We start from the raw sequence: 13,261 nt of genomic DNA on the forward strand, positions 1-13,261 counted from the left end.
CAGGTCTCTTCCTGTTAGAGGGAGTTCTTCCTTTCCACAGTCGCTCACGCATGCTCATGTGGATTTGTTGGGTTTTCTCTGTTAAAGTGCCCAGTGATTGTATATATAATAAAGAACAATGACATGCTTTATGATGGTTTTATTCTTTTAAAGGTGTCATAGGTGTTTGTTGAAGGTTTGTCATGGACATTTCCTCCTTTCCTGCTGAAGAAACTACAGTTATTCTCCATTCTGGTCCTTTGTTTTGCTTCGCTTCATGCAGCACACATTGTCACTGGATGAATGAAGGAGGCAGATCAGTTTGGTAGCTGACCTCTGAGCTTCACTGTGGTTACAGCTGCAGTGTGTTGCTGAAATAGGCTCAGAGAGAGTTAGACAACTTAGTCAATCATGTACGCAGCAGGTGTATACAGTATAAACTTATGTTACATGGTTACACGACAATTTGGGATATAAAATGACACAGGTGCAGTGATGTGAAATGTAAATGTAAAGCAGAATTTAGAATAGAGCAGAGTGGAGTTGGATGGGACACTTTTCTTATTTTGTCCTGAAGGTAAGGAAATATGACAAATAGACATCCTGAAATAATTCTACCTTGTTTCATTGTCAATTCATTTCTTGTCATACATTATTGCCTCAAATAGCAATGTTTTCATTTCTTTTCAGAAGGTTTGTAGTGATTCCATCTGAGCCTGGAGATCAGTCAGAGGCTGTTTTCATGATGATACTTCAATTTAAATCCTCCTCACATAAAGGTTTCATCATTTACAGTAATAAATGATTTAAAGTAATTCAGCATTTTGTTTAGAATAAGAAGAATCATACAGGTATCTAAAGAAATTCAAGATCTCCTTCACTATACTTTTTGGTTCTAAGTATTCTTCCCCATTCATCATGAGAGTGAATCTTTTCTTTCTAGGCTGAATGTGGAATATGATGGTTGCCCGGCTAGCTCAGTTGGTAGCGCATGAGACTATTACTAATCTCTAGGTAGTGGGTTCGTGTCCCACGCCAGGCGCCACCTTCCCGTGGGCTCACCACCTGCAGAAAGGTTCTTAATTGGTGCGATGTGATCTGGGTGACAGTGCTCAGACTGTCACCCAATGCTTCCCAGAACTAGCCATGAAGCAACTTTAGCCACTGACGTCATTCTGCCTTTTAAATATGGCGGCGACCACATACAAGTATGGCGGGGACCGTAAACAAGCATGTCGGCAACCACAAACAAGTATGACGGCGCCCTTACGCCGCCATTATTTGATACCGCACTGGCGGGGTTTCAATTTTGAGAATAGTATGGCGCTGTCCGTGTGCCATTATGGCGGCGACCGCTAACAACTATGTCAGCGCCCGCAAACAAGTATGTCAGCGGCCGTAAGCCACCATCTTGATACCGCACTGGCGGGGTTTCAATTCTGGAGAAGTACGGTCGCACTGCGGATCATGTACTCTTGCCTCCCACTGACGGTGGTGCTGTGATTGTGCTTTGGAACAAAATGGCGGCGACCTGCAGGAAGCGGCCATATTTTATGTACTACCGCCTCCCACCGAGAGTGGCGCTGTGGTGGTGATTCAGAACAAAATGGCGGAACAATGTGGCGGCAATCATAAGGAAGCAGCCATATTGTCGGCCATTTTGGATTCCCCACTGGCAGCCTCTCGACAGATCTGGTAGCCCGGTGTAGGTACCAGATCGGTCCGGGCTACCAGATCTGTCCGGGGCGGGGCTTGCGCATGCGCTTGAGCTAGCAGAGCTGTCCTGGGAAGGGCTTGAACCCGCGCAAGCCCCGCCCCGGACAGATCTGGTAGCCCGGACCGATCTGGTACCTACACCGGACAGATCTGGTACCTACACCGGAACATGGAATAGCAGTGGTTTTAGGAGCACAATAGAGCGAGTCATCAGAAAGGATCACAGGACGGATTTCATGTACAAGTGATGGGTGAGTGCTAGTTTTTTTCTTTCTTTCTGTCTCTGGATTGGATTGGCGTTGCTGTTGGCAGTTGGTGCCGTTTTTGATTGTAAAGTGTTGTTTCCCATACTATCGTGGCGGCTGTCAAGATTAAAGAAAAAAAAAAAAAGGTTCTGGTTTTGCTCTGTTCACGCATCTCCACATAGCCTCTTTCTCCGTTATTGTCATTCACACAAGAGCACATGCATGACAGTAGGACTCGCATGGTCCGAACCCCCGGTCACACTTTACTCTTCACCCCTCCGGTGGAGTTATTTGAAGATACAGAGAATTTCAAAAGGGGTGTTGTGTCGATTTATTTTTTTTCTCTCAATAATCAAACACCGATCATCAAACATGTGAAAACTACAGAAGAAAAACAAAATGCCTTTCTGTAGTTCCACAAACAATACACTAATAATTGTTACACATATTACATGTACATATACACAACTAAATGATATTCTTAAATAAAATGCATAAATCAATTAAAAAAAAATCCAGCTGTAGCCGTTACCATGGCAACATCAACTGTTAGGCTCACTATTTACATAATCACTGTTCACTCCTTTGATGTTAATATATCAGGAACCAGTCATCATAGTCAACGATGTCACAAAGCAGAGTCTGCATATAAGACTGCTTGAACGAGCTCCATCGGTTTAAATCGCTCCAGATTGTCTCACGGTCTGAACAGGAGTTACTTATAAACAAACCATTTCAATTACCTTGGACAAGCTATGGAGAGCCCAAAAGAACCAACTCAGCGCAAGCGCACCAGAGTGAGGAGACGGCGAAAGACTCACAATCCTTGTCCTGACATTGGTGAAGGGCAAGCTGTGAAAATGTCAGAGGTCCATCTGCCCCACACCAGTATGGATGAGAAAAACAAGATGCTGGTGAATGAGAGGGACGATTTAATGAGCCAGGTCAGAGCTCTGGAGCTCCAGAGAGAGCAACTGAACTCGGAGCTCCAAGAGAAGGACCAGCGACTGAGGGCCAAGGAGGTAGAGGTCCAGGCACTTGAAAAACGTCTCCAGGAACAACAAGCAGACGCTGACAGCAAGTCGCGGGAGACGACCGACGAAATCCGGGAGCTGCAGCAGGTCTGGAGAAAACGTTGTGAAGAGTTCGAGGAGCGAGTTGCCGACTATGAGGCCAACAACAGCCTCCTCCGTGTCAATGTGAGGGACCTCACCAACGCTCTGGGCCTAAAGGAGGCAGAGACTGCAGGTCTCAATTTGGAACTCCAGGAAGTCTGTGTAGAGGCAACAACCCTCATGACTCACCTGCAGACTTCTAAGGCCAACCTGGAGAACGTGTTGGAGGAGGCATCCCATGAGAAAGCTGCCATGCAACAACAGAACAAGCAGAATCTCAGCCTGCTGGGGTCAGAGATCGCCACCCTAAAACAGGCTCTGCAGACCAGGGAGGCTGAGGTCAAACAACTGCAGACCCAGGCTGCTGATGAAAACAAAGTCCTTGGTGAGACTTTCACTTTTTCCCCCCCAAGTACATGTCCAGCAAAGTATCTGTACGTTTTACTCAAATATGACTTTCAACTACGACTAAACTGCTCCCATTGGAGAGACGGTGCCTCGCATGGCTGCAGCCTCCATTAGTGTTTGAAAATGTGTGTGAATGTGTGTGGGTGAATGTGATGAACCATGTAAGGCGCTATATAAGTGAAGTCCATTGACCATTTACTATCTACCTTTTCCAGTGCTAGAATGCAGCGCTCTGAAAAAGCAGCTGGAGAGCGAGTCCATTGCAAAGGAGACAGCAGAGGAGCTTCTCACAAAGTCCCGACGGTCGGAGGAGGCCTGGATCGCCCATGTGGGCGAATGGATGGAGGACAGGCACAAAGCAAACTTGGACATCCAGCTCCTACTGGGGCGGATCAACACACTGGGCAGGGTCGCCTCCATGACCGACAAAGAAAAGGCCAAGATCAAGAAATTGGAGAAGAAAGCCAGAAAGGAGGAGAAAAAGAGGGAGAGACAGAAAAAGTAATACACACAGAAAGAGGTGGAAAAGCGTCAAAAAGAGGAAATATGGACAGAGATGGAGCTCATGGGAAAAAAAACAAATCCCTCCATTTCTTATACTTTGAGACTTCGAGTCCAGTATATGACCTTCGATCCATGTCCATATCCAGGTTTCCCATTTCCACATGAGCCTATGAATGCAGCGCAGTATTGCAGAGTACAGTGGCGTCCTGGCCAGCCAACCAGCTGGCGCCATTGTACTCGGCAATACTGCGCTGCATTCACAGTCTTATGTGGAAATGGGAAACATGGCTTCTTTAAGCATGGATGTTAGAATTAACAATCTGTAATATCTAACTGTTTTTCATATATTGACAATTGACGCTTTTTCATTTCAACTGTGTCAATAAAATGAACTTAAAGACCCAAAACTGAATGTTTGTGTGACTCAAGTGTTGTTGAGAACTTATAGGTAAGGTATATCCTTGAGACACACACACACACACACACACACACACACACACACACACACACACACACACACACACACACACACACACACACACACACACACACACACACACACACACACAGAACCAATGGCTGGAGACAAAGCAATACTCTAACATTTTTTCACGAGGCAGAGGCTGAGGAATCAGATGGATTAGGTGTGATCTTTTTATCAGTAGATATGTAGGTGGATGAGTGATGGTTCATGTGTGTTACATGTTGTTAGTTCAAACTAAAAGCCAACAAGGCTGAGCAGAGTCTGGCTCCATGCTGGCAGCCTGAGTGATGCGGTTGAAGGAGTGAGAAGGTCCTTTTGCCATTTCTTTTCATTTCAACAAACAGCTTTTCAACCCACATTTACTTTAGCAAGTTTTCTTGTGGTACTAAAAGAGGTTTTTAATAAACCAACACATGGGACAAAGATAGAAAGAGCAACATAAACATTCGAGCTGATCTTACGTGCATTGCTCCTAACAAAACTATAAAACTATTCCTACTCTCATTAATACTGATATAACTACAGCTACCATTTCATTTTTATTGGTGCAGGCTGATATGTTCTACATAGACAAGAAAGCAATTGTTTACCTTAACAGAAGAAAATCCTTTACTCCGTTGAGCTTCAAGTACACGTGTGAAGAATCCAAAGACGAAAAAACAAATGTGCGCCGATTTAATTTAGGTCGAGCTTTTGTAGATTTTACACACCACATGAGAGGGAAGTATTTTGTACCTAACCCACACGAATTACATACCTGTAGGACTCATCTTGGCCCAGCAAACAGAGGATGTATTATTTGACAGCTCCAGCTCTGGAAATATGCGACATCAGCCTCTATAGTTGTAGATATCAAACATTATGACACATGTTTTCATGGCTTTAAATGCCATGAAAAGCTTGTTGCATTGTTCCACTTTATTTTCCTTGGCTTCTCAGACTCTGAGGACTCCCCAGTAGAGTTGTCCTCTGCTGATGACGAGGCCCCATCTAGTGAGAGATGTCCGCTGAACCCACGCAGAACAGTGACAAGAGCAGCGAGGGCAAGGCCGACGAAGGAGCCGCAGCAGAGGAGAAGGAAGGTGATGTAGACGGAGCCGAGAAGAAAGAGTGAGTGTCACCAATAAAAATATTAATAATAATATTATTATTTCAAATGCAATTTTAATAGATGAATAGATACATAGATAGATATCTGTAGAATTTACAAAAATAAAAACCTTTTAAAGTCTATTGAAATGCTAAATGTATTCAGTCAGTATACTGTAGTTACACATTTCCAGGCTCAGTGATCTAAAGTGATCCAACGTTACCTACATTTATTTCAACAGGCAGCAGGAAAAGCAGCTGCAGTAAAAACTCCATCAGGTCACGATGGATCAGATCAGTCCCAATGTGATCATGAAAAACCATGTTTGGTGAAATTGCTGCAGTTTTCCTTTTATTTGATGCTTGTATTTATGTCACGAGTTGTTTGCTGTCCTTCCTATGCTTGTGTTTTCTCTCGACTAGTTATTTAATTCAGCTTTATGAACTTTGCATTCTGAAATTACTTTTCCCAGATGTTTAACTCACAAGCAAAAAATTTTCCCAAGAGTACAAATATTCACTAATTAAAGAATTCAGGTAATTTTTCAGATTTCAAGATGTCGTCCAATGTTGAATAATCTAAAACTGTATTTTTTTCATCCTTACTAGTTATGACTGAGGAGTTATTTCTACAAATTGAAAGACTTTTGCAGTTTACTGTTTAGTGCTGTGATGACTGGGACGTAATCCACACATTAGAAATTAACCAGACTTTCCTTTGTTATCATGTGAGGAAAATAACTCTTAATGACAGAAGAAAAACAACAACAAAAAACAAAAACAATGTGATTTTGTTCAACGTTAAACTCTTTAATTGACATCCAGCTGAAGGGAACAGAAAGATGTCCAGTTCATTGATAATCTCACAGGCTTGCAAAAGTAATGCTTTTTTGAAAATATACTTTCCCTTTTTCCATTCATGTTACTGGGCAGAAAAGCAAAGTGTTAATTAAAGCATCATGCATTGACTTGAAAGGACAAAAGAACCACTTTGTTAAAAAGCACTGCAGACTTTTAGTTATCGGCATTTTCCCAAATCACAGGAACATCCCCCTCATTCATTTAGGAAAAAAATTACAAACTTAATTTTTTACCACTTAGCACTGTTTAAAACAGGTAAAACATATGATGCATGTTTCTGACACAGTAACCAAAAGGCTGTTAGACATGTGAGTGAATTAAAGGCATTTTTCCAGAATTAAACACGTTTCCAGTTCATTTACATTCCAAAGTGATTCCTCGCATAAAAACATTTGAATAAAATCATCAAACTTTGCATTGTTTTGGATATTGCTCCACCCTATCATTAAAAAGAAATTGATAAATGTCGTCACATCAAACATTAATCATATTTGTTAATTTTCATGAACATTCATTGAGCGTCACAGATTTACAGCAATCTGATCTTTAAAAACACAAAGGTAGCTGCGGATGACGACGAATGTAGTTGTATAGGATGTGAAACGGTGCAACGAGCAGTATCAAACTCCAACCAAGAGAGAGAAGAGAAGAAAATACGATTTGAACTCATCCTTTGATTTACATTCATGCCGTTGCCTCACACACCAGAAACTAGAACCGCTGCAGCAGCGACTGAAGACCTCCCACGACATCTCCACTGCACCTTCGCTCAGCTGCTGCTGCTCCTCCTCCTCCTCCTCCTCCTCCTCCTCCTCATATTCTCATCACCAGTGGGACCGTGCATAGCAGTGTACAAGAGGTGGCGCAAAGGAGAAAAAGAAACAAAACTGCTTTCGTGGTTTGTACTTCAGACAGATGCCTGCAGCAGCGCCTCCCTTCCTTGGGACAGTCGTTTCACTGCACGTCGTTCTTCACCGTTCTTCATCTCAGGTCTGCGTCTGCGCTCGGGCGTCGACCCTGCGGAGAGAGGCCGGCTGCGTCAAGATGGCGAGCGCACGACTCCCGTCTGACAACAAAGCGGATTTATTGTATTTATTTATTTTGATCTCCATTAGCTGCAACAAGTACAGCTAATCTTCTCGGAGCCGCTCCAGCACATACCATATTTACACCAGTTTACATAGTACTACAAAAAGTGGTACAATTAAAACGATAATACTCCTCTAGTCTATGAGAAGAAGCCTTTTCAAAAGGACTTTAAATTGGCATTTACCGTTTGCATTAATGTCACTTGGCAAGGTGTACCATCCACACATCGCTCTATACATGACAGTACGTTTTCCATTGTTTGTTGTCACTTTGGGTAGTTTAAATCTGCCCTGGTTTTATAGTTATGGTCATCCAAACTAATACTTAGCTCTTGGTAAAGTACATTTGGCAGATTAGTTGTAATTCTATTCCTGGTCAAATTAAATTTATAGAGAGCGTACCTGCTCAGCATGTAGATCATCTGCCCAGGATCATCTGCAAATACCCTGCAACAACGACAACTGAAATCAATAGTGGTCGGTATTACTGCCTCACAGTATTTACAAAAAGTTTTTCCAGATCTCCACTTTCAGCTAGAGGTTTCAGATATAATTGTTTTCGGTGACTTGGAGTTAAACCAACGGCTCAATTGCATTGACATTAGGCCTGGGCGATTAGGCCCCAAAAAATAAATCAATCTATGATTTTTTTTAAAGAAAAATGCAAGTTTCAATTCGATTGTTTTTACTCAATGCACTTAAAAATGACTGCAGACATCAGATATATTGTCACAAGTGCAACTTTATTGCTGTGATTGTTCTCAGAGTAAAAATGCATGTAAACAAACCCAAAATAAAAAGCAAATGAGGCTCAGTCATTCAACAAATTCAAGCTTTAACCCAGAAGCAAAAGTGCAACAGCAACTATGGAAACCCACAAGGAATGGTAGAACGGAATGCAAAAACTGTGGGGAGAAAAAAACTCAAATTTGCAAAATAAAAATAGTTTTTTAGCAACAAATTAGATTTTTTTGCCCAGCCCTAATTGACATATCATTGTTTTCATCTGTTGTTGTTATAAAATTCAATTCAATTCAACTTTATTTATATAAAACCCACATACAACAGTCATTTCTAGGTGCTTTTACCAGAGAGAAACCCAACAAATTTCTTACCCATCTCCCCAGTGGTAAAAGGCCAGGTCCTGGTAGAACATGGAGAGGAACAGCCACACACTGATCGTCTCCACCCAGAAGATAACAAACAGGAACCATAACGATGACAGCAGGACTTCACACAACATCCTGGAGCTCTGAGGCAGAAACACACACAAGCTGATATTTTTCACATTAATGTTTTGATTAAATTATATATAGAGATTTTTTTTTTCAGGAATCAGGGATAAACAAAGTTTGACTTTTTTGTTCCTATCTGATGTGCCATTGGCTGCGATTACATGAACCGACAAATGAATGACAAAATTTGATCTGATCCAATCAGAATGAAGGTTGGATCACCTCCAAATGCTTCATGATACACGAACAGTAGCAGAAGGGTTCTGGTCAGCAGAGAAAACACAAAAGTAACCTTTAACTCCATTTATCTACAAAACTAACTAATATTTTCCATCAAATTCACTCATTGGCCTTGACTGACAGGCTGCCAGATCTCCTTGAGATTCCTCCTAAAGAATGCCCTTTAATGGATTCAAAGCATGTCATCACAAATGTTCAATCTGGACAAGAAGCAACATTTAGCTTTGCAGCTGATGTCAGTCCATCACTCATCACATACTAATAATGGGCCCCAGTTCACAACATACAATGTGATATTGGCAATTTGGCAAAAGTGACTGACATTAATCGTCCAGCAAGTAGCAGTGTCTGTTGTTCCAACTATTTTTGATCAGGATCTGTCCTTTATGTCCCATGTTAAACATGTCTTCAGGACAGCCTACTTCCATCTAAGGAATATTGCAAAAATTAGAAACTTCTTGTCCTTCAAAGATGCAGAAAAAATGATTCCTGCCTTTGTGACTTCAAGATTAGATGATTGTAACTCCCTAATGTCAGGCTGTCCAAACTCCTCTGTTAGGATCTTCCAGCTAGTGCAGAACGCTGCTGCAGGTTTACGAACCAGAACTGGAAGAAGAGAGCACATCTCCCCAGTCTTAGCATCCTTACACTGGCTTCACATCAAATCTAGAATAGAATTCAAGATCCTTCTGATCACATCTAAAACTCTTCATCACCAGGCTCCGTCCTATATGGAGAAACTTCTAGAAGTGTATCACCCTCCACGAGCCCTTCGCTCTGAGGATGCAGGACTGTTGGTAATAAGATAAGATAAGATATCCCTTTATTTATCTCGCATGTGGAGAAATTTGTAGTGGTACAACAGGATAGTAAAGAGAAAGAAGCACACATAGCAGGAACTAAAAAAAAAGTTGTTAAAAATACAATATAATAGAAAAATATGCACACCGTGCCTATAAGTGTGGACATGTACAGAATATGGGGGTGGATCTATTGCACAAAAAGCAGATAAAAATACAATATAATAGAAAAATATGCACACCGTGCCTATAAGTGTAATCCCTAAAGTCCATCAAAGTAAAACAGGAGGCAGGAGTTTCAGCCATATGGCTCCTTTACTCTGGAATCAACTAGCAGCCTCGGTCCGAAGGGCCGACACCATTAGTTTATTTAAGAGGAGACTAAAAACCTTCCTCTTTGATAAAGCTTCTCATTAGGAATAAAATAGGAGCACTAAGTTGAGCAGCTCTAGGCCTAGACTGCTGAGGGGATTTTCTCTCTCCCGTTAAAGGGAGGAACTCTACATTTGGAGCTTCTGCTTCTTGTCTTTCTTTCTTTCTCTCTGTGTAACAACATTACTGGAGCCACCAGATACTGCCACCGTCTGTTTTTCTCCCTGACAGGAGGGGAGCAGGATCCAGGGGATCAGACCCAAGACTCCCAGAGTGGAGTTACCACGGTCCTACTACCCGACCCCACCACAGCACCGGGACCCCACCGCAACGGCACGGCCCTTAAACTCCAGACTGAGATTGGTTCATCATCAGACCAACGCTCATCATAGACTTTTCTTAGTATTTGTATTTATCTCGCCTGTCTGCCTCTCTCTCTCTCTCCCTCTTCTATTCCTCTCTCTCCCTGTCCTATCCCATGTACTTCTCCCCCCAACTGGTCAAGGCGGATGGCCGCCCTTCCAGAGTCTAGGGTCCGCCCCACGCTTTCTTCCTGAAGAGGGAGTTTTTATAAACTTTTCCTGGCCACTGTTGCTTGTTACATCTGTTTGCTTTGGAAGGGTTTAGTTGGGTTCTGTTGTTCTCTATCATTGTAAAAGCGCTTTGAGATATCTGTTGATGTGATTTAGCGCTTTACAAATAAAATTGAATTGAATTGGCTGCTTAAAACCTTTCGAGAAAGTACATAAAGCAAAGTCCGTTAAATTTAGCAAACATGTATAAAGATGTGAAACATCCTCCAGTTTATTTGAACATTTTATTGATTATTATTACATATTGTTTGTCTCTGATTTATTTGCCATGTAGCTGTTATTAATCATTTCACTTGTTGTTGAATACTGTGAAAATGTTAAATATTTTTAAACAATTAGAAAAAGGTTAACTGTCTTATTAATTATCACATGGATTTTGTTCTTTGGAAGGTTTTTTTTTAACATTTATTTCTTTAGTTATTGAGTATGAACATCTGTGATCTCAATGATACATGCATAAGTAAATAACAATAAAACATTTTTTTAAATGTTTTGGTTTTTTTTAAATATTGCTTGGAGCACAATGACAAGGTGAAAGCTAAGAAAGGCCAAATTAAAGTCGAATCAAATGTACATCAACATAGATAGAAAATACATGATCAAATAATGTGTAAAATAATGAGACATTTGCTTTAAAGGTCTCACAAGTAATTCAGTTAGGTTAAACATCATATACTTATGAAGTATGAAAACAAAACAATTTCACATAAAGTTTTACAGAAACCCAGTGAAGCTCTGTCTTTTTAGAGTAATGGATTGTAAAAATTGCAGCATTTTTTGTTCAGTTTTACATTTCCTGGATCATACACGAATAGAAGATCACAGTTGTTTTTCTATCCAAACGCAAACAATACAAAAACAACACATCCTGCAACAAATCAAGCGAGTTCAAATTTTAAGTATTTGAAATCTTTAAGGGATTAAATTCCCCACAACACAAAAAGATGACCAACATAACTAACACTTCACTTGATTCAGTGTTTTACTGTGATTTTATAAAGACAGTGAGTCTAACCTTCTCAGGAGTGATCCCGGGCAAACAGTCACAATAACACCACTGAAGTCGACCCTATTTAACACCGTGTGCTTGATAAATGACTAATATATCAAACATTCGTGCTACAGGAATAACTTTTTTTTACCTATTTGGGACGATAACGGTATTAGCTTCGCAGCTAAAGTAACCGTGCTAACCAGCTAGCTCGCCACTTTAAAAACCCACAAAACGGAGTCAATCTTGAAACTTCGACTTTAATAACACGGGTGAAGGTATCTGATGGCAGTTCGAGTGTTCTAAACGTGTAAATGTCAGTGTGAGTTTATCACACGACACGACCACCGTGCAGCCCCCCGCCGGGGCTAACGCTACGTGTGTGACTGACTGTAGTGAGCGGCTAACGGCTAACAGCTCAGCGAGTGTTTGTACTCACTCAAAGAGACGACATGTCTTCACCCAGCGCTCCAAAACCTCCACTTCTGTTTACAATGCTCGTCACATTTCACCTTGTCCGCATTTCCGCTCCAAAAACTGCCCGAAACTGACACCCAAGCTTGGGCCCGCGGACCCACGGAAGGCCCTGTCGGACTCGAACCAGCGTCCGCCGCTCACCACTTTATTTCTATAAATAATATATTACTATAGTCATTTATTTCTTTGTATTGATCTGAATAAAAAACAGAAAGACACCCAAAACAAATGTATTTTGACTATTAACTGATTATTTTTCCATTCGGATTTATTATTATTATTATTATTATTATTATTATTATTATTATCATTATTATTATTATTATTATTATTATTATTATCATCAGTAGTAGTTTTAGTAGTCTTTATATGACATGGAATTTGTCTAGTTTGTTGCTTTTTAATTTATTTCTTTGTTTGGTTATTGATCTCTCTAACATTATCCTCCATTTTAGAGATGTCAATGTTAATGTGATTACAACATTATTCCGCTTATTCTGAGGCTTAATTCACTGTAGTGAATATTGCACATTTCAGTTTTTCTATCTTCTAGATTTGAATACTTGTTGCTCCTCTTTTCTGTGCCTATATTCTCTATTTTATTTGACAGATTTTGTCAGTATTCTGTATTTTCTAGTCTTGTGTGATATATGTACACCATAAGGGAGTAAGTAAGACAAGCTTTCAACCTCACTATGTGTACTGTACACACAGCAGAACTAATGATAAAGGTAACCCTAGCCCAATTAGGAAAAGACAATGGTATTTCTTTGAGGAAATAAGGTTATATTTACGGCTGAGTATTTAAGACGATAAACATTATGATGTAGATAACGGTTTTAGAAGCGATCAAAGCAATTCCTCTTTGATCGTCCAATTCGTCAGTAGACGTAACCACACTCGCTTTAATAATAATTCCCCCCAAAAATCTGCCATGACAGCAATATTTCAATTTGGTGTGATTTTAGTGTGTGATTGAGAAAAAAAATGCTGCAGTAAATCCACTTGAAAACTGCCACAGAGGAACCTGGAAAAATACACAAACACTGAGGGTTGGATAAAGT

The 13,261-nt window shown here is 40.7% G+C and overlaps 1 long non-coding RNA gene across 1 annotated transcript; it reads right to left on the reverse strand.

Moving 5' to 3' along the window:
• Positions 1-6,326: 6,326 nt before the first annotated feature.
• Positions 6,327-12,352, reverse strand: LOC308107468. The gene is made up of 4 exons (XR_013935212.1): positions 12,160-12,352; positions 8,605-8,741; positions 7,892-7,936; positions 6,327-7,418 (listed from the first exon to the last, which is right to left on the reverse strand). It is a non-coding gene; the product is annotated as an uncharacterized lncRNA (long non-coding RNA).
• Positions 12,353-13,261: the final 909 nt, after the last annotated feature.

This window comes from Lipophrys pholis (genome assembly GCF_963383615.2).
Source record: "Lipophrys pholis genome assembly, chromosome: 3".
NCBI classification, from domain to species: Eukaryota; Metazoa; Chordata; class Actinopteri; order Blenniiformes; family Blenniidae; genus Lipophrys; species Lipophrys pholis.